Below are 23,478 nucleotides of genomic sequence, written 5' to 3' on the forward strand. Positions count from 1 at the left end.
CCCCGCGCCCGCCCCGCCACCGCGAGCGCACGCCGAGGGCACCGGCCTGGGACGCGACTGTCACCGCGGCCCTTTCCCGAGTGAGCAGCGAGCGCGCTCGGGCGCTCGGCCAGGGGAGGCGCAGGCGGCCCGGCCCGCACAGAGCGGAGACCTGAGCCCTGTCATGACCGGAGGCGTCCGTCTCTAGGTAGGGGAACCTCTGGGTGGATTCTGTTTCACTTCGGACTTTGCTCTCTGCCCCGGGAGGTCCGTGTAGGGGGTCCTCGACCTGAACGAGCACGGGGACCGCGCCTGCCCGACGCTCCCGCCGCGGGCCCAAAGGCAGAGACGGGAAGTTGCGGGGCGAGCAGGGCGCGCTGCGGGCAGAGCTGGAGGATGCCCGAGGGGCTAAGGCGGCGTCCGGCTGCGTTTTTCCAGGCAGGAGGGGTGTGGGTAGGGGAGTCGGGGTGCGGGTCGCGGGGAGACTCCCAGCACTCGGCGCTGATGGAAACCGCAGCTCAGAGTAGGGCCGCTGTGTCCAGGTTCTTCGTTTGCCCCACTTGACCAGTTGATCCCTGCTACCCGCCAGCCTCTTCGTGGCCATGTCTGAATAACCCGCGTAAGAAAGGGGGTGAGAATTGGGAGGGGCCAGGAAAGGAAAGTGTCGCCTTGATGTCCACCCGCGTCTGGAAAGACGGAGGAGGGCACGATGTGGTGATGCGCCTGAGGAAGGAGTCCTCGCAGGTGTGTGGAAGGGGCTGGAGAGCTGAGGTAACTGTGACCTCTGGGCTCTCTCCCACAGGATAGGGCTACCCATAGAGACCCCTCATTTTGGAAGGGAAAAGGAGCTGTTTGTAAGTGGAAGTCACCCAGGTGTTAAGGTGGCTAATGTCGGTACAAAGTGACAGCACACGGGAGCGAGAGAATTAGCGGCAAACTGAAAAGGCCTTCGGGCTGTGGGCGTGGGGGTGGTGCCCTTGAGGTCCCAGCCTCCAGGCGCTTGTCCTGGAGGTAACTGAGCGGTGGGGCTACAGCTAAGCTTCCTGCCTGAGGAGCCAGTAGGCTTCTCTTAGAGAACAGACTGGGGCCTTTCTTCCTGCTCCCACTTGCGATGCTCCAGAGTCCACGTGCTCGCTGGGTTGAAGGTCTAGGAGGGCCCATCCTCAGGGAAATGGTACCTGGCCCTCTGTGGAGCTCTGGGCGTCAGCCCTGGCAGGGGCTGTGTTGTTGCCTGATATGCAACCATTCCCTCCTTTCGGTTTTACTCAAGGTTGTGTAGCTCTGAGACTGTCCCCTCCTCTTTCCCTCCTCCTCCTCTTCCTCCCCAGTACTCCTACTGGTTTCCTTCTCCTCTTTCTCTGGCTCCTCCAGACTTTTGGAGCAGCTTCTGAATCTGGCCGCTTGTGCTGTCTTGCTCTGACAAACTATGCATCATCTGTTGTCCCAGGTTGGGGTGTCAGCCACAACCTCCTCCAGAACGGGCACCATCACAGAGAGCCTCAGTGTTTAGTGAGGAGCCAGATGCAGCTGAGCAGCTCCTGCAGGAGCAGTCCTCAGAGGTGTGCCTGCTCAGGGTGACAGTGGCTTAGGAAGAGCCTCCTCTTCTCTCTGCTCCTACTCCAGCCAGCCCTACACAGCAGGCTCCTGTGCTCAGCTGTCCCTGGAAGCTGAGCAGGGGCTGCCAAATACCAGCATCTTCCCTGGAAGGTCATGCATTTGCTAGTCCAAAACCTTAAAACATCCAAACATTGGAAAACAGACCCTGGGGAATCTGTTTAGTATAAACATGCTGCATGTGACGCTCTTCCAAAGGTTCCCTGATTGGCCTTGCCTCCTTCTTCCTCTGACACTCAAATGTGAGATCTTGCTTTGCATATTTTAGCCCTAGTATAAATATAAAGTAATGCCAGCTAGAGAGGAAAACTGCTAGGGACTTGTCTAGGATTCTGACTACCTACACACAAAATTCAGAAATAGTTCCCATCCTTCTTTTAATTATGAAGTTGTTTCCAGCGAAAAAGGGACATGCCTGCGTTTCAAGGGTGACCGACCTGGAGAAGTGAAAGGGGCTGGACAGGAAATAGTTACACCTACAAATTTTAGTTTTAGTTTTAGTTTTGGTGGTACTGAAGATTTAGCCTAGGGGCTTTCACACTGAACTACATGCCCAGGCCCTTTTCTGTTTTTATATTTTGAGACAAGCTCTTCCTAAGTGCTCAGTCTGGTCTCACATGTCTGATTGTCTTGTCTCAGTCTCCCAGAATGTTGGGATTACAAGCATGCACCACCATGGTGGTCTATAGGCTTTGGTGGCTAAACTGACATACAATTTTGTCATTTCAGTGTTGAAGTCCACCGAGTGGGGCCTTGCCAGTGACTGCCGGGAGTCCTATCCTGAATTTGTGGTCACTAAAATGGAAACATCCCTAAGAGCCCCAAGCCCAGCTGTGATACACACCACATGCTCCCTTCTAAATGTAACCATGCCACTTCCCACTTACACTTTCTGCTCATTCACAGGTGATTAGTGCACCTGTCCACCAAGAGCCCAAAACCCAGACACAGCAGCAGTGGAGGTGAGCAGCGTAGCCTTCAGAGTTCATCTTAAACAGTCTGGTTGTGCGCCAAACAGTCCCTTAGGTTTAGGAGTTTGCAAACCAGTGTTTCATTTTATCAGCCACTGCATTCAGGGTTGGAAAAAATATAAAGCTGTCTTGTTTTTATTCTGAAAAGAAGTCAGAAGTCAAAAACCAGCTTCTTGCTTTCTGTGGGAGGAAGTGGTGATGGAAGTGAAAGTCGTTTTCTGTAGACAATGGGCGCTCCCTGGGGCAGTGGCTGAGCTGACTTTCCACTGGGGCTTCCTGTGCCCACAAGCAGCTCCTTTAGCAGAGTGATTCTCATCTGCCAAGCGGAGCTCCATGAGCTGGGGCAGATAGACAGCTCGTGTTTGTGGCCATTCAGCCAGAAAAGAATACCAGCTAAAGACAATGAGCAAGCACATGAGCGGGGGTGGGGAGGGGAGGTTGGAATCCCTGCAGCCTGGAATTGGTTTCCCCAAACCAGTGTTAGGTGTGGGCCAGTGTTATACAGCCGTTGTCATGTGAACAGCCACCATGTGGCTATTAGAACAATCTGCCCAGGAAGCAAAAGGATTCTAAGCGTTCACACATCTTCTCAGCTAGAAGGAGCCTTTCATGTGGTTCCATTTCCATCCTTGAAATCGTATTCTTGCAGGCAGTTTCTTAAAACAACAGTTTCTCCCTACAAATGAAAACCTTGCCCTAGGTGCATGCCCAGCAACCTTCCTGTGGGTGCTCAGTCATGGGTCTGGAGCAAGTCGTCACCAACACCCCCATGTGGCCACGTCCCCTTCTCTCTGAAGCCACATGCTCCCTCTGTGTTTCATGGACTGGCTTTTGGTTTGGTTTGGTTGATTTGGTCATAGTAAGCTCATCCCAGTGGGGTTGGAAATGGACCCTGAAAGTAAGAGCTATTTTTCAGAGTGTAGCAGTCTATCTAGAAGAGATGAATTTACACATGGCTTCGGCTGGTTGCCAGCCCACCAGGGAAATCCAGAAGGCCATGAAAGAGAAAAAGTGCTGCAGTTATGTCATTTGTATCGCTTCCTTGACATCAGGGAGTGCTGCGCAGGGTGATGAAGGCCTTCACACCTTCATTATGCTAATTAAAAAGGAAATTAGACTTTTTCAACAGGAAAGCAAATGAGATGCAATATTTCTATCTGTTCTGTAAGATCAAAGCAAGCTCCAAGCAGACCAAAGCAGGAGGAGTTTTAAAGGGATTATTATCCACACTGTTCACCGTTCTAAAATAAAATAAACTGATGGAAAACCACTTTTAATTCTGAGATGGATTTGAAGTGCTGTGTTATGTAATTTAGGGGACCTTAATCCTGTCTTCACTGATCGATTACTTTAGGATCTGCTCAAAGTTAGATTTGCAATTCCACATACGAGTGTAGGACATTGAATAAGTCTTCTAGAGAGTGCAGTTTGGTAGGGAAGAAGGAGGAACAAGTTGTGGACAGTGGGCTGTGAGCCACCACACATCCTGGTTTGCTCTGCGTTTCAGTCAGCTTTATGGCACTGTAACAAAATGACCAATGCAGGCCACTTGGGAAGTAGAGAGGTTTGTGGAGCTCACTATTCTGAAGGTAGAAAGTTAATGGATAGCAGTAGTAGGAGAGTGAGTGTACTGCAGCGAGGAAGTGGCTGAACCCTGAACAAGGAACAGGGACAGACTGAGCCCCCACAGTCCCTTCAGAGAGCATGCCCCAGACCACCGCAGCACCTCCCCCAGGCCCACTCCTCACAGGAGTACCAGGCTGGGAACCAGCCTTTAATCACAATGGACCTTCAGGGATGTTCAAGCCACGCCCAAGCCACAGCATCCCCCCACACCTGTCACTGCAGCATAATTATTAGTGCTTGGATTTGACAAGAAATCACACATTCACCTACAGAAAAAGTAGCTAAGAACAGAAAGAGGAAGAAGAGGCTGTGGTGGGATTTGTCAGTGGAGAATGTCCATGTTCCTGACAGGTGACAGACAAAAGATAAAAGGGGCTCAACAACAAAGGACACAGAGCACAGAGGTTCTGTGTGGTCCATCCGTGTGTCCTTAAGAGTTTCCAGCCATCACGCCAGCAGGAGAAATCAATTGGGCATGTGGGGGAGCCATTTCCAGCCTGGTTTTACATACTGTCTTTCAAATTTCAACCTAATGTTCATTTCTCTAGCTTTCCTGGCCCAATAATCTAGTGAAGCACTGTATTTATATCCTTCTGGTGCAGTAGATTCTATCAAGTGGTAACAAACTCCCTGCGAACTTGATTTAAGAGCAAGACTGAAGGTCAAAAAGGTCAGGATAGTGAGTTTTGCCTGGCAAAGAAGGCCACATGGTAACAGTTGCAAAATAGGCTATTATTAATAATGAAGAAGATGGTAGAATAAGGCTGGCCGATGGCCATGCCCAAAAAAGATAATAGAATAAGGTTGGCCAATGACCATACCCAAAAAAATTTTTTCTGTGTAAAAAATCATCTCTGAATTTTTTTCCGGAATTCACCTCTGAACTTCTGGCTTAAATGCCACTGACTCTTACCTCTAGCCCTGGAAGCAATCTTTTCCTCCTCAAGCAAACTGCTCAGGCAGGGACAGCAGAAACAATGGCCCCATTCTCCCCAGGCTTGTCTCTATATCCTGGTCCTCCAGGAGAACTCTTGGAAAGGAGGCAAGGCCAGGACGGGGGAAGGGTACCCTGGAAATGTAAAAGCAATGCAGAGGAACACCAAGAACACAAACTCTTTCCTTCTACACAGGTAGAAGGTTAAGGCTAACCTATCCTACAGGACGATTCCAGAGTCTTTTCCTCTTGCTAGCAGTCCTTGAAGGGGGATGCTACACCACACTTTCAGGTTATAAGGGTCCTGGCAGCATTTAGCCATTTGAAAGGATCCATATCCTGTCCACATATACTCCAATTTAGTGATCTCTTCATCCTCAGAAATAAACAGAGCTTAGAACCAGAGAAAAGTGGCCCTAGGAAGGACACACACAGGGACTCTAGTGATCATTGGGATTCAGCTGCAGAGAATAGAATCTACTGCACCAGAAGGATATAAATACAGTGCTTCACTAGATTATTGGGCCAGGAAAGCTAGAGAAATGAACATTAGGTTGAAATTTGAAAGACAGTATGTAAAACCAGGCTGGAAATGGCTCCCCCACATGCCCAATTGTCTGGGGAAGCCCCTGGCTACTGCTGCCATGGTCAGGGAAGAGCCAGCCAGAAGGCCACTGTGGAAAACCTAGACACTCCATGAAGGTGGCTGGGACAGAAATCACAGAAGGAGGAGCAAAGTTTGGTAGGCACAACAATGGCCTCTCCAAGATACCCACGTCCTGTTCATGAGACCCACATGAAAAATGAACTTGGCAGATGTGGCTAAATGAAGCACACGACAGAGTCCCATCACCCAGGTGGGCCCAGGCTGCTTCCATGAGTTCTCACAAGGAAAGACACAGGACCAGGGAAGGGAGGCCAGAGACATTAGCACCCCTGGCTGTGCAGGTGGAGGCAAGGGCCTCAGGAGAGGAAGGCAAAGGACTCTGGAAGCTTCAGATAAGGAATGGCTTTCCAGTAGAACCTCAGAGAAGACACACAAGTCTGTTGGACACCTTGACTTCAGTCTGGTGTGACCAGTGTCCTGAGAACTGTAAGATAATAAATGTATGTTTTATCCCCTCCATCGAAGTTATTTATTACAGCAACTGTAGGAGACCAGCACGTTCCCCTCCTCTCACAGCTACCTTCAGATGCAGACAGAGCCTCCAACAGAAGACCTGAGTGCAGGGGGTGCTGAGCAGCAGTGTCTCCAGCCTCCAGCAGAGCGGGCCCGGAATGGCATGTGGTGCCTGTGGTGCCCACCTCTGCAGCTGCCACAGAGGTCCTGGGTAACCACAGGTGGGATGTGGTTCATCACTTTTAACTGTCACTTCTGAGGGACAGTGGCATGTGGCAGAACAGGAGGGGATGTTTGAGATGTTTAGGAAGTTTCACAAGAGTCATGAAGTTTCTAAGTCCCAAGATGGGATGGGAGGAGAGCGGCGTTAGCATGTCGTCTGTGTTGCCACATTAGAAGGTACTCTCTGGAGATGAAAGAGAGACTGGAATAAGCATCAGTGTCAGGGATAAACATTGACTTTCTACTGCTTAGCCCTTAAGTACAGCCCATCCACATGGCAGACTGTGTCTTCCAAAACTGGTCTCAACTAGATTCCCGCTCCATACAGTCTTCCTCCTGTATCAACACTGGAGCTGTGTTCCCTCTCCTCAAACTGTGACACCCTAGATCAATAGAGAATGTGACTTCCAAGGCTGGATCTTAAAAGATAATTTAAGTTCTGCTTTATTGGCTCAGACACCAGCCCTGACACCATCAATCACCTCACGCCTGTCTTGAGCCCACCATGCTGTGGGGAAGCCCACACCAGCTAAGCTCCCACTGAGTGAGAGGGGAGAGGAGGCTGCCAGCCCTGCTGTTTCTCTGCCAGAGGCCGCTGGCCCATAACAGACCCCAGGCTGGGCCTGTCCGGCAGAGCTCACTATGCTCCTGACTCACTGTTGTCTCAGGTCACGGCGTTTGAGAATCATCTGTCACATAGTAATAAATAACTAGATTGGGACCGTGGCCTGGTATTATTCCTACCAGATTTCTTTACTGAGAGGCAGGGAACATGCAGGAGTCCGTAGTAAAATAACCAATCTGAAACCCACCTTCTCCTCTTCTAGAATACTGGCCAAAGACATTCGTTCTTAGACCCCACATCAGAAAGGCTGGTGCACATGTAGGCTGGTTTGCTTTGGGAGGACTTGGTCCAGTGGGCTGGGTGGTAAGGTTTCTGACTGGTACCACCAAGATGGGAATAAGCAGAATCCAACTTCATATAATAAATCCAGCTTCCTATTAGCTTGTCTCGTTGTAGCAAGTGGAGGTCATGCAAACCTATACTCTAGGGCTGACCCCAACTTGTGGGCCAACTGAGGAGCTGAAGAAAAAGAGAAGGAAAGGCACCGCTCTAACCACAGTGCTTAACCAATGTCTACAGTGCAGCTCCAGGAAGCTGATGTGTCCTCCTCCGTTGGCATCCTGACTGCTAGATTTTCCTTTCCCACCATTCGTCTCCTACGTAGTCCTCCTTCCTTGCTGCCTAAAGTTTGGTGTTCAACTTTAAGTTCAGTCTTTATTAAGAGTACTACATAAGCCGGGAATGGTGGGGCACACCTGTAAGTCCAGCACCCTAGAAGGCTGAGGTAGAGGGACCTCAAATTCAATCCCAGCCTGGGTAACTTAATGACTTAGCAAGACCCGATCTCAACATAATCTGTGGTAAAGAGCTGGCAAGGTAGCTCAGTGCAAAGGTCCTGGGTTGAATATCCGGTACTGAGCATAGGGGCAGGGGAGGAAAACTACATAATAATGCTTTGGTGATGGGATTTTTCCACCCATTTTCCGACTTTCGCCCTTATCTCATTGAAACTGTCGAGCAACCCCGAGATGTAGCATCAGTGGTGCTGATTTCACAAATCAGGGAACAGGACAATACGTTTCACTGGCTCATCCAAGATCATAGTACACGTGTGTAGACACAGCCCAGTTAACTAAGGTGTTCCAATTCCACCCAGCTCCATCCCAGGATGTCCACCTCATGGGCCCGGTACAATAAGCATAGTTCAGCAGGAGAGAGGAAGGGATGATTCTCTCTGCCTGCCTTCCCTTTTCAGCTTCCAATATGGCTTCCCTGAAGCCCACGTTCTCTGGGAGCTGCAGGAAGTGGGAAGTTTCTTCCTGCGCCCTCTGCTGGAGACTTTATTTAGCACGTGGCACAAGGCCTCCCGGATGACCTAAGAAAGGCCAGGACTTGCTCCCTTTTCAGGCTCCCATGACATTCCAAAAAAAGTTTGCCCTTTGAATCTTGTCATCGTGATCTTTGGCCCAAAATAGGACACCAATGACACGTGGTGTTTCTTTTTTAGGAGTATTTTTTTTTTCTTTTAGATCTTCAATATGTGTTTCTTCACGTTAAGATATTTTCCAGATGTAATGGGTGGGGGACTCTCTGTTGCCAAACGGCTCTTTCCTCACTGATGGAAGAAAACAACCAAAGCAAGAAGAGGCTAAAGGGTGACATTAACTCAAGAAAAAAAATATATACTGTGGGCTGTGTAGCTTTTCATTTATAGGACTATTTTTACTCAGTTATGATCCAACAGGGGAAGAAATAAATCTTCCCAAATCTTCCTGCAGATAAGAGTCTACATCAGGTCCCATAGCCTTCCCTCTGTCACCTCACTTTCAGTAAGTCATGGAATCCTAATTGCAGATAGAGTCAAGACCTCCCTGGGCAGAAGGGGAGGCTGAACCCACTGCAGTTTTAAAGATAAATGCAAATTCTGAATTATAGATATGTGTACACTTATCTAATGTTGCATGTTGACATCCTTTCTATTGAACATCCTCTCTATTAAAGCACCCAATCTAAATAAAATTACATAATAAAAATAGCTGTCATTTGCTAGCATTTCTGATGTGCCAGGCTCCCGTATTCGTTTACCAAGTCTTCACAATAAACTGAAGTAATTACTTTTTATCATCTCCATTCTATAAGGTGAAAGGATTGGAGTCTTGCAAAATCAATAGGAGGCAGAGCTCAGTGTTAAAGCGAGGCTCTGTGACATCAGAGTACAGGCTGTGTCTGGTATGAAAACACGCGAAGACTCCAGACTCTCGGCCTCAGCTCCCACAGCAACAACCAGTCGTGAGTGTGCTCTCCCACGTACCTTGGCACTGTGGCTGCCGGCTCGTCTGGCTTAGCAGCTCCCATCTCAGACTGTCCGCACAGCTGGGGTTCTTGATATCGAGACAGTAATGAGGCTCTTGGGGACCCTCGTGTAATTATGAAGAAGCTTCATCACGTCATTCAGGCCAAAGCTTCATTATTCCAGCCAAGTGCTCACCATGGCTGCGAGGGTGCCCCAAACGTGGGGAAGTGGAATGGACACTTTCTCTAAGCAGTGCACCCTGACAAACAATGCCCTGCCAGTAGCAAGCCTTCCTCTCCCTAGCAAACAGCTGCCCTCCACAAGGCCGTGGAGAGCTGAACAGTCTCACGGCAGAGGAGGGGCATGGACAGCAAACCAAGCTGAGAGAAAAAAGGGATCATTCCTTTTCTTTTATGAAGAGGATCACTGTCTTATGCATACCCACATGGGAAGTATCCCTTGATCATTTTTGTCTTAATTACTGAATGTAGGAAAACAAGATCATTGTTAATTCATGTGGTTTTAATTTATGCATAAGAGAATCATACAGGATAATTACCTACAGTTGAAGAAAAATGAATAGTGTCAAATCTGGTTAATACACGCATGATTTCCCCTTCTGTCTCTCTATCAGAAGAGATTTAAAGTGGTAACCAATCTAAATGATATGCAGGGTTGCATTGATTTGTTAAACAGAAGTATTTTTCCCTGTGATTTGCATCACAAATAGAATTCTCAGATTTGGACTGACTAGATTTGAATATAATTTCCGGAACAATAGCTGTGATTCACTGACTTGACTCCTAGTTGATCTTTTCCAGAAATGCCCATTTTTCAAATCAGTGCAAGAGAAGTTATCTCCGTGGGCCCTGTGCTAGCCTGAGGGTAATTTCTTCTATGAGGATAATTCCATGAGAAAGATGATTATTTCCCTTATGCGGATTCATGGGGACTGTCTCGTGGTGTTCATGTCACTACTACGTCCCACAATTGCCTTTGAACCTCCGTAGAGCAGCGGCTTCCAAATACTAAAACAGGCAGCTGGGAGAAATCATGGGGCAATTGGTGGACATCAATGGGAGTGAGCAGTAAGTTTTACTCAGAGCTTCCTTGTACCCCAGCAAAAGAGGAACGTAGTAAGTTATAGTTTAAGTTATTGCTATTGGAAAGGTGAACATACAAAAAAAATTTCTCTATCCAAAGCCTGCAATAGAAGTATGTCATATGGGTGTGTACACTTAAAAGGTTGAATTCAGCTGGTTGACCCTTCTCCTAAAGATCTAAAAGTGGCCACCAAAGAAAATGGTATGGGAAAAAAAAATGAAATGTTATGAAAAGAAACTTCTATATTTAGCTCTCAGTTGCCCTTTGGGGGAAGAAAGGGATGCAGCTTAGAATCTAAGTTAAAGTTGGGCATGATCATCAGATTTTCTTCAGCAAATATTGGGGGTGGGGGAGTGATGGGCGCTTCCCTCACAAGGTCTACCACAATAGAGTTACAACTGCGTGGCCCTTCCTAACCATCACTGCCCAGACCTGTCACTGAGGTTTTAGGTTCTAGTGAGACCACTTGATTAACAAAGCTGAGCCAAGCATAAAAACACAAAACTTTTGTGGTCTAGATGGGCTACTTATCTTTTGATCTTCCACTTTAGTGATGAAGATACTGTTAATAAGAGACATGCACTGAACTGGGTGAGTATTTTGTGTCCAGCATCTATCCCTTATGAGATGGACTTTGATATCTTTTAATCCTCACAAATAAGGGTACCAATGTTACGATCCCTATTTACAGAAGAAAAACAAAGCAGGGGTCACTGTTCCAAAGAGGAGACTTAATGCCAGCTGTGTGGCTAGAAGTGATCAGCTGCATACCATACAACTACATGTGCCTACATGTATGCACACACATGTGCCTGCACATCAGCCTTCCAGACCCTGCTAGTTTCTTGTTCTAACTTGCTCTCTCTCTCTCTCTCTCTCTCTCTCTCTCTCTCTCTCTCTCTCTCTTTCAGAACCGGGGCTTGAACTCAGGCCCTTGCGCTTGCCAGGCAAGCGCTTACTCTACTGATCTATCTCCCCAACCCTACCTGTTCCTTCTCTTGACACCTTATTAAAAGCACTGGCTAGACAATCTCAAAGATTCTGTGCAGTTTTAAACTCTCCACTAATCACAGCTACAACACAAGAAATGGTCTCAGTCAGGAAATTTGCTAGATCCATGTGTAAAGCCGGGGTCATTTATTAAAACAAAAGCTCTTCAACTGTTTTCTTGACTCTGGAAGTGCAAAAAAAAAAAAAAAAGCCTCATTGGTGACTTTGATATATGCTATTTCCTGTTGTGTAAATTAATTGTGGCACATTAATCCAAAATCCAGGCTTGGCAGGTAGCAGGAGGCAGGAGTGTGGTGACTGGCTGTGTCCAGCCACCTGTCCATGCAATGCCCCCTTCCTCCTGACTACACAGTCAGAACAGTTGGGGGCCTCCACTCTCAGGCTGGAATACCCACACAATGCTTAAAAACACAAGAACCATCCTGCCAAACGATGCCTTTTCGAAGCAGAGAAAATCCGTCTCTCCTAAGAGCTAAAAGCCTGACTTCTGTGAATGTGCACTGTGCTTGGAAGGCATTGCCTGGTGCGTGTTCTGAACTCTGCCCATCCCATGTTGTGTTCTGAACACCCATGTTGTGTTCCTGCACTGTCAGTTCCAGGATCTCAGCAAACACAGTATTCACCTTGCAACACAGACATCTATGCTCAGAGCGCTGACGGTCTGCTGCGCATTCACAGAAAACCTGACACTTCACACTGTACAAATGGACTCTTGAAAATGCCTTTCTACTGGTAGAATACCCTAGGACTCCTCACCACTTTTTAACTATGTTTGGTTTTAGTGGTGGTGTTTATTTGTCAGTACTGGGGTTTAAAACCAGCACCTTCACACCAAACTGTCTTTTTAGCCTTTTTTTATTTGTTACTTTTTATTTCAAGACAGGGTCTTTTTAAGTCTGCAGCTGGGCCAGAGCTTGTGATCCTCTCCTGCCTCAGCTTCCCAGACTGCTGATATGACGGGCATGTGCCACTACATCTGGCTTCAGTTGCATTTTGTAAATAGAAGAGCCAGGTACTATTTTCTTCCTCCCAAGATACCCGTTGTAGCTCTTGGTAATGGAAGCCTCAATCAGTTTGCTAATTTATCCTTCAAGACAGCTGAGAAAGCACCACCCATGCTAACCACGGAGAACCCAGCCTGTTTTTGAGCTTGATTTTCTGGGACATGCACAGAAGTTCCAGTCCCAACCTTATTAAACTGGAATTGACAACACATCTGCATGGCTGTTAGAAAGACAGGTAGGAAGAGGCTCCCTTGCTCCTGGCCTGAGCACTTTCCATGCATCAATTTACATAACTCACAACAACCTGTAAGGTTATTCCTTTTATTGTCCCCACTTTAACACAGCAGTGCAGGTCTGGAGAGGATCAGGACCCAGCCAGGGCTCCGGGGCACAAACCAGGCTGACTCAGTTCTCAGCACCAGAAGCAGGAGGATTTCATCTTATGAATGCAGTGTTGGAGAAGAGAGGAGTAGGTGTCCTCCAGTTCCATCCTACCACGTGGCCACTTCTAAATCTTCCTAATAGTGGAAAAATTCTCTTAAATCATAAGAGTTTTCAGAGCCACGCCTTCTATGCCATTGAACGTTAGATGCAATTGTATTCTGGTTGTTTGTTTGTAAAGACTTGCAAAGCCTTTTTCAAATATCTTTTATAGTAAAGTGGGAGATAAGTGACTAACACACATGAATGACTTGGATTTGTTTAATGTGAGAAAGGGAAGCAAAAGTACAGTGTGCATAAAAAAAATATTGACCCCTAGGAAGACATTTTTTGAATGTAATAGTTAAGTCCAGGTCCCAACACTAGTGCTAACTCTTAAGTCCAAATCTCTGGAAACGAGGCTCAGGCCATAACAGTTTTGTAAAGCTCCCCAGGTAATTCTAACATGCAGCCAGGTCTGAGTAGCCCAGAAATATATGATGCGTTACATTAGGCAGTTTCTAGAGGTCATTGATAATTATATCAAGAGCCATCTGGAGCTGCAGAAGATTAGCATATTTTTAAAATCTTTTATTTATTTATTTGGTTCAGGGTCTCACTATACAGCTCAGACTCATAGTGATCCTTCTCTCTCAGACTCCCCAGCTGGGATTAGAGGCATGCGCCATCACGGCCAGTTTTGGGGGCCCAGCACCACACAATGTCAGCACAGCATGCGGCATGGCATGCAGTACAGGGGATCAAACCCAGGTCCTTGCACTTGGCAGGCAGGCGCTTTATACCGCAGAGCTATCACCCCAGCTCGACATATTTATTGTAGTGCAGCAGATGTCTTTAAATGATGAGCTAATTCTTAGTACTGTATGTCTTTGTGGATTTAACATAGAAAGGTATAGGTCAGTGCTGGTGGACCTGTGGAGCGAGTGCCGCAGGGGCATCTTTGTCACTGAAAGCTCTTAAAGGATTGTCCTCCATGGTATAAGGCATTGCTCCAGAACAGCAAAAATGACCCATTTCTGTTTGTGGAGTCTGTCATTATTCTGTGTCACCAACACTTAATGGCTATCTCATGATGGAGAATGGTCAGGGGCCACGAGAGCAACAGCAGAGAAAGTAACATTGAGATGCCAGGGGATCATCTGGACCCAAACATGCCCAGAATGTGTGTGGGGCCACAGGACATTCCGAGTACTGAAGAGGCACTGCCACACATGGGGAGAGGCATCTGACAGAATTCCACTTTCTCATCTCAGGGGCAACAGCAATCTGAAAGGCAGAAACCCCAATTCTGGTTCCACTTCTGCCACCTCGTTTGCTTTGAAATTGGACAGGGTAGAACCATCTAATTCAAAAGGAACAGCTGCTTGCCTATGAAACAGCAATGATGGCAGCCGTCCCACCCAATTCACAGGGCTGCTAGCAGGATGTAGAGTAATGTCAAAACGTTTGGAAAAGTGTGATCTGCAAACATGACTCATTATCGAGAATCTCCCGTATTAATAAAGGTGTTTCTTTGAGCCCCCAAGCGATACATGAGATGCAAACAGCTGTGTAGCCACTGAAAGACGAGTTTTTCTCTCTGTGGCTCTTGACCTCCAGTGGCGTGCCTGCCCCTAGCAATACCTGGCACTAAATCCTTTGGAGGCTCCGTATGCTGAGACTTCTTTCTATTGACTTGAACACCTAGCTTCCCCCCATAGAGATCACTTCAGGGCCTCATTTCTCCCGGGCTAATGTGACCTAGCCCAGCACTTCCAGTTTCCTGAAATTATGCCTTGGTTTCTTCAGGTCCAATCAGCCTGAGCCCCATGTCCCCCTGTTTATAGAGAAGGTCCCGAAAGAGTGCCACAAGCCCCCCCCCCAGGGGACACAGGCCAAATGAGGGACTCCCTGACAACTCATTCCCTTTCCTGCTGGTCCATTCCACATCTACGAAAGAAGGTCCTGTTTGGGATTTCTTTGTTTCCCCAGATGTGGGCCTGATGAAGGGAAACTTAGGTGGTTCTGGAAGTCATTAAAGCAAGTTAATTTGACCACTGATGTTGCATCTTGTTTGCTTTGAAGCTGGACAGGGTAGAACCATCAAATTCAAAGGTGAAACCAATTTCCTTTTTCTTTCTAGAGAAAATAGACAGGTTTCCCTTCCCAGTAACCTCATTTTTATCTGAATCCAATCTCAGAAGGAAAAGGATGTTCACATGTTGCCTTCCACACACCCCTCACTCCAACATTCACTGTCTTCTAGTGTGCTCATAAAATGGACAAAGGTTAAGAATTCCTGGGCCTGAGGCTACAAGTGCCTGCTGTCTGCTGCACGGAGGCTGAGAAGCTACCTGCGATTGTCTCCTTATATCTGCATTGGGCTGGTAGACACCCAGCAAATAACCGTATGCTCAGACCTACAGGGAAGCAGTGGCCACAATCCCTGAGTAACCACCACCTAGGTGCAAAACTTGTCAGGACTTTTCTGTCTGCTTCAGCCATCCCTTGGTTACTGTGGCCATCAGGGCACCCTCTAAAGCCAGTCCAGACCGCACAGCACCTCACTCACACACACTTCTATGTGTATCGCAAAAGTGGTGACAGTTTCTTGCATAACCCCACCACCATTTCATGCCTAGCAAGACTGATAAAACTTCCTACCATCTCATGCCTAATCTATATTAAAATGTTTCAAGGGCCTCAAAAATGACTTTTCACTTGGTTTGTCATCATGATCAGAACAGGGTGCCATCCCTTTTTATGCTGAAGTATCAGCTGGATGTGGTGACACACATAACCCCAGCTCAGGAGGCTGAGGCAGGAGGATCAATGTGAGTTTGAGGCCAGCCTTGGCTACATAGCAAGACTCTGTCTCAAAAAAACCAAAGACACCCACAGGATTGAATGAATCGAATGAATTATTGGCTTTTCAGGAGTCCCAGCTTTGGGGATATCTGTCTAAAGAAAGTCTGTTCCCTGATTCATTTCTCTCAGGCTTTCCAGAGAATCAGCATCATCCACTCTGCTATTTGTAACTTCACCCAAATGGTAGGTTGAGGACTTAAGAACACGAATGAGTACCACTTTCTCCTCAGTGAAGCTGAGAAAAAAACCTAAGACAAAGAGATAAAAGATAAACATCTTAGAGGGAGGTCTGAGCCCCAGAAATAAAGAGTGGCCCTTCATGCCATCCCAGGGTGGCCTATGGGAGGGCACAACTTCTGATGGCCTTGGGAATTGGCAAAGGTGAGGACTGGGGTGCAGCCAGTGATCGAGTATGGCATGAGGATCACAGGAGACTTCTCTCCCAAACTCTCAATTTCCTGCTCTGTGAGAACGGATGTGACTGCCATCTCAATAGATTGGCTGAGAACAATAAACAGGCAGAAGCCTTGCAGCCATGGAAGAGAGGAAGCCCAGTCCCATCAGGGCGAGGCTCGGCTCGGTGGGCAGGGGGCACTGATGGGCACCTGGGCAGGGAGACGGTGGGACAGGGACTGTGATTTCAGTGTCCAGAATCCACCTTGTGTAACACTGCATTACACACGTGCACAAATTAACTCTAGTGTATGCTTTTGGTGGTGGTGTGGAGAATTTGCCCTATGTTGATGAATCCAGGGTTGTGTAATTAAGCGTTTGTTCTTTCTTTACACTACATGGTATTTGAAGCTAAGGATTAGGTGGTGATTCTGGTTGTTTTAGCTTCAAATCCTTTGGACAAAGCAGGGGATGGGGAGAAATTATTAAAAACCCTTGGTATACAACAAAGGAATGTGAATCTGCTTTGTTGATAAGTTAGGCACTTGCACATAACCATACCTAACTACTTTGCATTCTAATGATAAATTATTTGGTTTTGGCAGCCAAAAATAACTCAGCAGATGTTATGCATGGGGCCACCTCTTGGTATGCAGCAGCAAGGACCAGTAATGAAGCCACTATCCCTATTATAGCTGCTGAATTTGCTAAAATTACCATGCAGAGAACATGTGTATGGGCCTCTGGGAAACTACTCAACTCTGAAACTGTTGGCATACCGCAGCATATGCATACATGGTGCCATCCTCCTCTGAGGGCCCTAGAATGGCCTCTGACACTGGATTATTCTGCAGTTAATCAGTTTGTTATGTTTTCTTGGTTATTTTTTGATCCGCTTTACTTTAGTCAATAATAATTCACATGATTTCAAACACATGCAACAGATTTAGAAAGATCTGGGTAAAATTATCAGACAAATTTAATTCAATATAGAAAAAATTTTTTACATTTTAAAAAACATAAACTAAAACATGACACATACATCTTTCTCATATTAATACACAATGCCTGGAAAGTGCCCACATGCAACTAGCTTGTCCCCTTAGTAGAAACATCTTCCTATTTGCAGGATGCTAATCTAAGTAAAAATATTAAATTTAAGTAAGTACAGTGGCACAAGACTGTCCTGCCAACACTTTGAAAGGTTGAGGCAGGAGAATTACTGGTCCACCTTAGACCCCCTCATGACTTAGGAAGACCCTGTCTCAAAATACAAAATAAGAAAGGGGTTGAGTTGTAGCTCAGGGAGCAGGCTTTGGGTTCCATCTGCAGCACTGCAAAATTTTTTCTTAAAATTTAATTTAATAAACCATCTAGCAGAAGAGTATAAAAACGAAGTATAAGAAGTAAAGCCATGCTGTTATGTTGAGCTATAGGGGACTCGGGTCAACAATTTCTGACATTGCCAGTCAAGGGGAGGACCCAATACTATTATGGACTACTGGACTATTTTGGAATATTTTGCTGAGTTCACACACCTATAATATTTAAATGATGGAACTAAACAAAAAAAGGGGATACAGATGAATGTCCATTTTGTATCTATGTATTCAAAATGGTTAGGATAGATATATAGCTACATTCTCTTAATTCAATGAATAGAGGGGTTTGTTCCAATAGTGTTTGTAAATAGGATATCACATCTGTATCTGGTACAACAACCACTAGGAAAAGAGTATGCCATGTGTTAATTATTGAAACTGTCCTACCAGTTTGATTTGAAACTGTCTCATTGCTATTTGTTTCTCAATAAAATTATGGGAAAAAAATTAATTTAATAAACATTTCTAAAAAAAATTTCTATTTTATCAGACTGTAGAGAAACATAGCAGGTCCCAGGTTCAATCTAACACCACTGTCCCTTTGTCAGTTATTGATTTTCATGATAAGTTTTGTTTCAAAAGAAGCCTTTTTTTATAGAGTTACATTTGTATAAGTGAATCATCCCAATAGTCAATAGTAAGCACCAGAAGCCGACGAGACTGCACCATCCTTTGCTGGTTCCTAAAATACCTGGCTATGCTGTGTCGGAGAAAGTGAAGTACATAAAGTCAGGAAAGATCTTCTTGCTCCCAGGTGCCACCACAGAATAGACTGTGAATGGCTGCAAGCGTCTTCCCACAAGTTCGCGATGCCTCCCTGCCCTGGGTGAGCATACGTTTTCTGAAAGGTAGAAGTACTTAGGGAGCTCAGGGGCCCAAAGCCAAGATGGCAGCCATAGTCCTGACTCTATCTCCTGTCGCTCACCAGGCCCCTTCCTAAGCCCCCAGCAGCAATCCTGCCCACCTCAGTTATTACCTCCCAGTCTATAATAAGACGCCTGAAGGCTAAGCATCTGAAGTGTTGCTTTTTAAAAGTGTTGTCATAACAACAGGAATAAAATGATGGCTGTAACTCCACTCAGAAAGGACTCCTATAGTTTGAAGTCCATTGTCGTACCTCTGAGCAGCAAGAATTTAACTGTAACCTCCTAGCTCAAACCAGCCCAGGATCAGAGGACATTATACTAATCCAGGTAGCATTTTGGTTTTGGGATTTGGGAATTTGTGGCACTGCTACATTCTCAGCTCTTTTCAATGTTATGTTTTTGAAATAGCATTTGTCCAGGATGTGCTCGAACTTGCAATCCTCCTCCTGCCTCAGCCTCCCAGAGTGCTGAGATTACAGGCATACACCAGTGCACCTAGTTCAAGTCCAGTGCTTTTAATGACCCCGGTTATCACATAATTGCCAGTCAGTCCTCCATCAATTCAATGTACTCATTAAGCCGGTCAGAGAGAAATCAGGTGACCCTGTGAAAACATGTTAGTTTGATTATGGAAGGCACCCTTGAAACGCTTTCATTAAGATAATTTTCACCACTTCTCTGAGATGAAATTGTGCACGCAGCTCGTAAGTGCCAGCTGTACTTCCTGCCTGGTGCTCAAGTGTGCTGACAAGTGCCACGGTTGCCACACGTGTGGGGTGAGAGAGCCTGCGCATGTGCGTAATTACATCTGCCAGCACACTGGCGCACAGCTCCTACAGCCTGGGGCCCTCTTCTGTTTAAGGTCCCGGAGATCCAGCTCAGTTCCCAGTGAGAATAAAAAGTATGAGCTTATAAAAATGGTCATTTTAGTAAATGCTAACAGCAATGAAAGAGAAGATGTCGCTATCATTTTGAGGCTGTTCTGAAGAAGCCGCAGTTGCTACTAGATAAAAATGAGTTGCCTGGCCCTGAGGTTAACCCTGCTGCAGGCAGCTACGCCTGGAGGAGTTGATTTTCTCCTATACTGGAGTGTTGTTTTTGAAGCTGGTGATCAAAAACATGAGGGTTTTGTGGTGGGTGTGTTTTTCTCTCAGCAGGATCAGTCAAGCTGTCTCTGAAGACTGTGTTCCCTGTGAGGTTTTCCCCTTTCGATACCCATGGGTTTTGTTGTTTAAAAAAAAAAGTAGGTAGATTTGCTTATTTTTGCAAATAGCCTCAGCTTTCATGTAAGTGCAAAATGCTCTTTCCTTCTAAATGCGTGGGTGTGTGGCGTGCCGCAAATGAAGGTCTACCAGTGTAGGGACTTTGCATTTTAAAGTGAGTGATGACAACATTAGTCAAAATCAACTCAACCCCTCAAGAGATTTAAGCGATTTTTATGTCCTGAATCATTTCTCTTCTAATTATCATGAGGCCAGCTGCTACTCCCTGCATTTATTTAATCCACCGGAACGGGAAAGAAACAGAATTTTCATTTTCCCCAGGGCTGAAATAGTGTCAATTATCTGGAAGTTCCAACAATTGACCTTCCCAATGAATAGACACACTATTAACATTTCTTCTCTACTCTTCAAATGGCTCAGCGAGACTCTTAAAATAGCTTCCACAAACTGTGCTGTCATTTCTTTGAGAGGGGAGAAAAGAGGCAGAACAGGGAGATTGAGAATGTCAAGTTACTTCTTCTCTAGCGCCTCACCTGTTAGCTGTGGAAGGGTTTGTAAGGAGCGCATCCCACCTGATTGCCGAAAGCAGGCCATCTCTTCCCCTGGCAGGTTCCAGTCAGCAGGAAAGGCCATTACTCCACATTAAGCCCTGTACTTGTGACCTCATTTTCTCCTCAAAATGAATTTGGTGACTTCAGGAATTTTTGATTCCTGAACAAGCAAGATGGGGGGGGCTTAGAGTGAAACACAGGTCACCCTGGGTTCAGAGGCAGGTTTTCCTCCACCTTCCTGAGCATGCAACTTGCTTCACGAGACAGCTGAGACTCACCCAGCGAAGGACATAGAGTAGTAAAGGGATGACACACTCTGGAAAGTAATTATAGTACCCATGAGCCCTGAACTTGTTAAGGGGCTAGTAATTCAGGGAATTGTACTTCACAAAACAAAGTCTCTTTGAATATTCTGCTCAAGAAATGCTGCAGTTCGACTTTTCATAAGATTAAAGTGATGGATTATAACCCATTGACTAGAATCCGTGAGGGAGACCATACTGACCGTAAACAGCAATAAATGGAAAAGCTAAAGAAAGGCTTTTTTTCATAAGAAGAAATGATGGCACTCAAAGAATACCATTTTTGCCACCATCATAGTAATGATTGATTTCAACAAAAATTATTGGTGGATGCTAAAAATCCCAGGTTTCTTTAAAACAAAATATTAGCGTAGCCTCAAAGTACCTCCTTACTAGCTACTAAGGTGAAAATAGTAACTTTGTCAGAGGAGAAACTGGCCAACGACTCCATAATGAGCGATCAAAATAACCTCACCAGTAACGGGGACCACCCAGTTCCCCAGGCCTGTGCAGCAGTGCCTTGAGAAGGACAGCGACACACTTAGGTGGTGACCCTGCTAACAGTACAGAGCCTGCATCTTGTCATGGGCAAACATCAGCAGCTGGGTGTGGTGGTGCATGCCTGCAGTCCCAGCACTCCGGGAGGCTGAGTCAGGAGGAGAGCAAGTTTGAGCTCAGCCTGAGCAATTTAAAGTCCTAGTGAGACCTTGTCTAAAATTAAAAAATAAAAAAGGGGTGAGGATGTTGCTCAGTGTAATGGCCCTGGGTTAAATCCTTACACACACACACAAAAAAAAAATTATAAAACCCAAATTTATAGAGGAATAAATACAAATAATTGTTAAAATGTCAAGGTCAAAGACAAACAATAGCCAAAGAATCACCCAGATTGAAGGAGACAGAAGACGGATGACAGAAGAGTCAAGTCACTGTGTGATCCTGGCTTGGCGCCTGGAGTAGGGGCGGGAGAGACAATATTATTTATTGACCAGTTGGTGGGATTTGAAAGTCTACACATAGATATTAGCACTGTATTAATATTAAATTTTCTGACTGACCACTCGGCAATGAGTGTGTAAGTGAGCACCCGTAGCCTTAGGACGCACACACTGAAGTATTTAAGAATGAAGTTGCATCAGAGCTGCAAATCAGCCAATGGGAAGGAGGAAGTGCACGTAATCGTGTGTATACAGAGTGCTCTCAGAGGATTCAGGAAGAGCCATGTGTATGTGGAGGGAGAGGGATGCAGAGAAATGTGGCAGATGTCCAAACAGCAACTCTAGAGGAAGGTAGATGAGAGCTTTTTATACTCACCTTGCAATTTTTTCTGTAGGCTTCAAAATGTTTTAAAATTTTAGAAAATTAAATTGTCTTCTTTGGAGATAAAAGTCTCCCTGTGCATATCAGGATCACCTTGAATTCACTTTGAAGAGCCTAAAATGGCCTCAAACTCACACCAATCCTCTTGCCTCAGCCTCCTGAGTTCTGAAATTACACCCAGCTAAAACTGACTTTTGAACCAAGCTTCTGAAGTATGTATCAGGTGGTGTAGTTTCACCATGTAAAAATTGTTGTCTTCAAGAAATTGCTGATAGGCTGTGGAGACAGCTCAGCAGTCTAAGCACCTGCCTAGACCCAAGTTTGATCCTGGGTCCCACATGCTGGCCCAGGAGCGGGCGTGGTGGTGCATGCCTGTAACCCCAACACCGGGAAGGCTGAGTCAGGAGGATCACTGTGAGTCCAAATTGTGAAGAAAGACCCTGTATGAAAAAAAAAAAAAAAAAAAGCTGCTGACTCTGATTTGTCTACCCTTCACCTCCTTGGATCACATTTGTGTGTTTGTGTTTTGCTGTGCTTTGCTTTGCTTTGCTTTGATGAGACAGGATCTTGCTGTGCAGTTCAGTCTGGCTTTGAACTCACTAGGCAGCCCAGACTGGTCTGGACTTCATGACAACCCTCCTGCCTCAGCCTACAGAGCGCTGGGATTACAGGCGTGCTCCACCACGCCCAGCTGGCTCACATTCTTTAATCCGGATGCGGGTGAAATGTCATCCTATTTATGAAACTTCCTGGCTGCTCCTGTCTTGTTTGAGAAAACTTTTTCTGGTTTTACGTCATCATTCACATCTAGCTTTATTAAAACCTACTACCAGGCCTTGCACATATTACCTCATTGATACCTTGCAAAAACTCTCTAACTGGTTAAGTTTTAAATATATATATATAGAGAGAGAAAGAAGCTGGAATTCAGAGAGGTTAAGTAGTGTGTGTGTGAGTTAAAGCAGCTATGAACTGCAGAAACCAAACTGATCCCGGATTCGTTCTGCTCTGGAATCCGTACTCTCATCCTCTTGCCCGGCTGCTTTCCTTGGAGCATGGAGAAATAGGTATTGTCACCATTTCACTTCACACACGCCCCCATCTATCTTCTGTGCCATCGTATTCTCTTCTCAGATTACATTTGTACAAACTTTTAAAACATACTTCATCTTTAGGTTCTTCTTGGATCTTGGATGACACAGTACCCGGATAGTATTGCACATGTGCTACTTACTTGGTATGTTTTCATTGGCAGTCTTTAAAACATGGGATTAAATCACCTGTATACATTTCCAAAGATTCAGAAAATTAGTTTCCTTTTTTCTTCCTCCTTCTCCTTCTCCCTTTCTCCTTGTCCTCCTCCTTTTGCTGTCAGAACTGGACATAGGATCCAGCCCCTTGAGGGTGCTAGCCAAGGATTCTCTCACTGAACTATACTCCCAACCCCTGGCAGTTAGTTTTTCTTTCTAGTCCTTCCTCTGTTTCTATCAAGTTAATTGAAAATAAATCTTCAGTACAGCAATTTTTATGTTTCTCAGGCACTTCACCTTGTAGAAAGTTTTTCCTTATTTTCTTTGTGGTTTGGAGCAGAAGGCCTGCCATCTGCAGAGATGGTGACAACTTAGTTTAGAAAAGACCCAACTGGTCTTGTGAGTGTAAGACTAGATAATGCTTTGATCTTGCTTGATACTTAGGAAGGAATTACTAATT

At 45.8% G+C, this 23,478-nt stretch overlaps 1 protein-coding gene across 6 annotated transcripts in view; it reads left to right on the top strand.

Annotated features, from left to right (window-relative positions):
* The window catches only part of Ripor2 (RHO family interacting cell polarization regulator 2), a 220,350-nt gene that overhangs the window by 130,364 nt on the left and 66,508 nt on the right, over positions 1–23,478 (top strand). The window contains exon 1 of one of the 6 annotated variants that reach the window (XM_012516684.2): positions 61–187. The exons of 4 other annotated variants lie outside the window; for them this stretch is intronic. The gene's annotated coding sequence lies outside the window, so the exon portion shown is untranslated. Of the gene's footprint in view, positions 1–60; positions 188–1,640; positions 1,687–23,478 lie in introns of those variants that run through there. One more of the 6 variants, XM_023699982.1, reaches the window with a different exon arrangement.

This window comes from Octodon degus, unplaced genomic scaffold (assembly GCF_000260255.1).
Source record: "Octodon degus isolate 3935 unplaced genomic scaffold, OctDeg1.0 scaffold00119, whole genome shotgun sequence".
Taxonomy (NCBI): Eukaryota; Metazoa; Chordata; class Mammalia; order Rodentia; family Octodontidae; genus Octodon; species Octodon degus.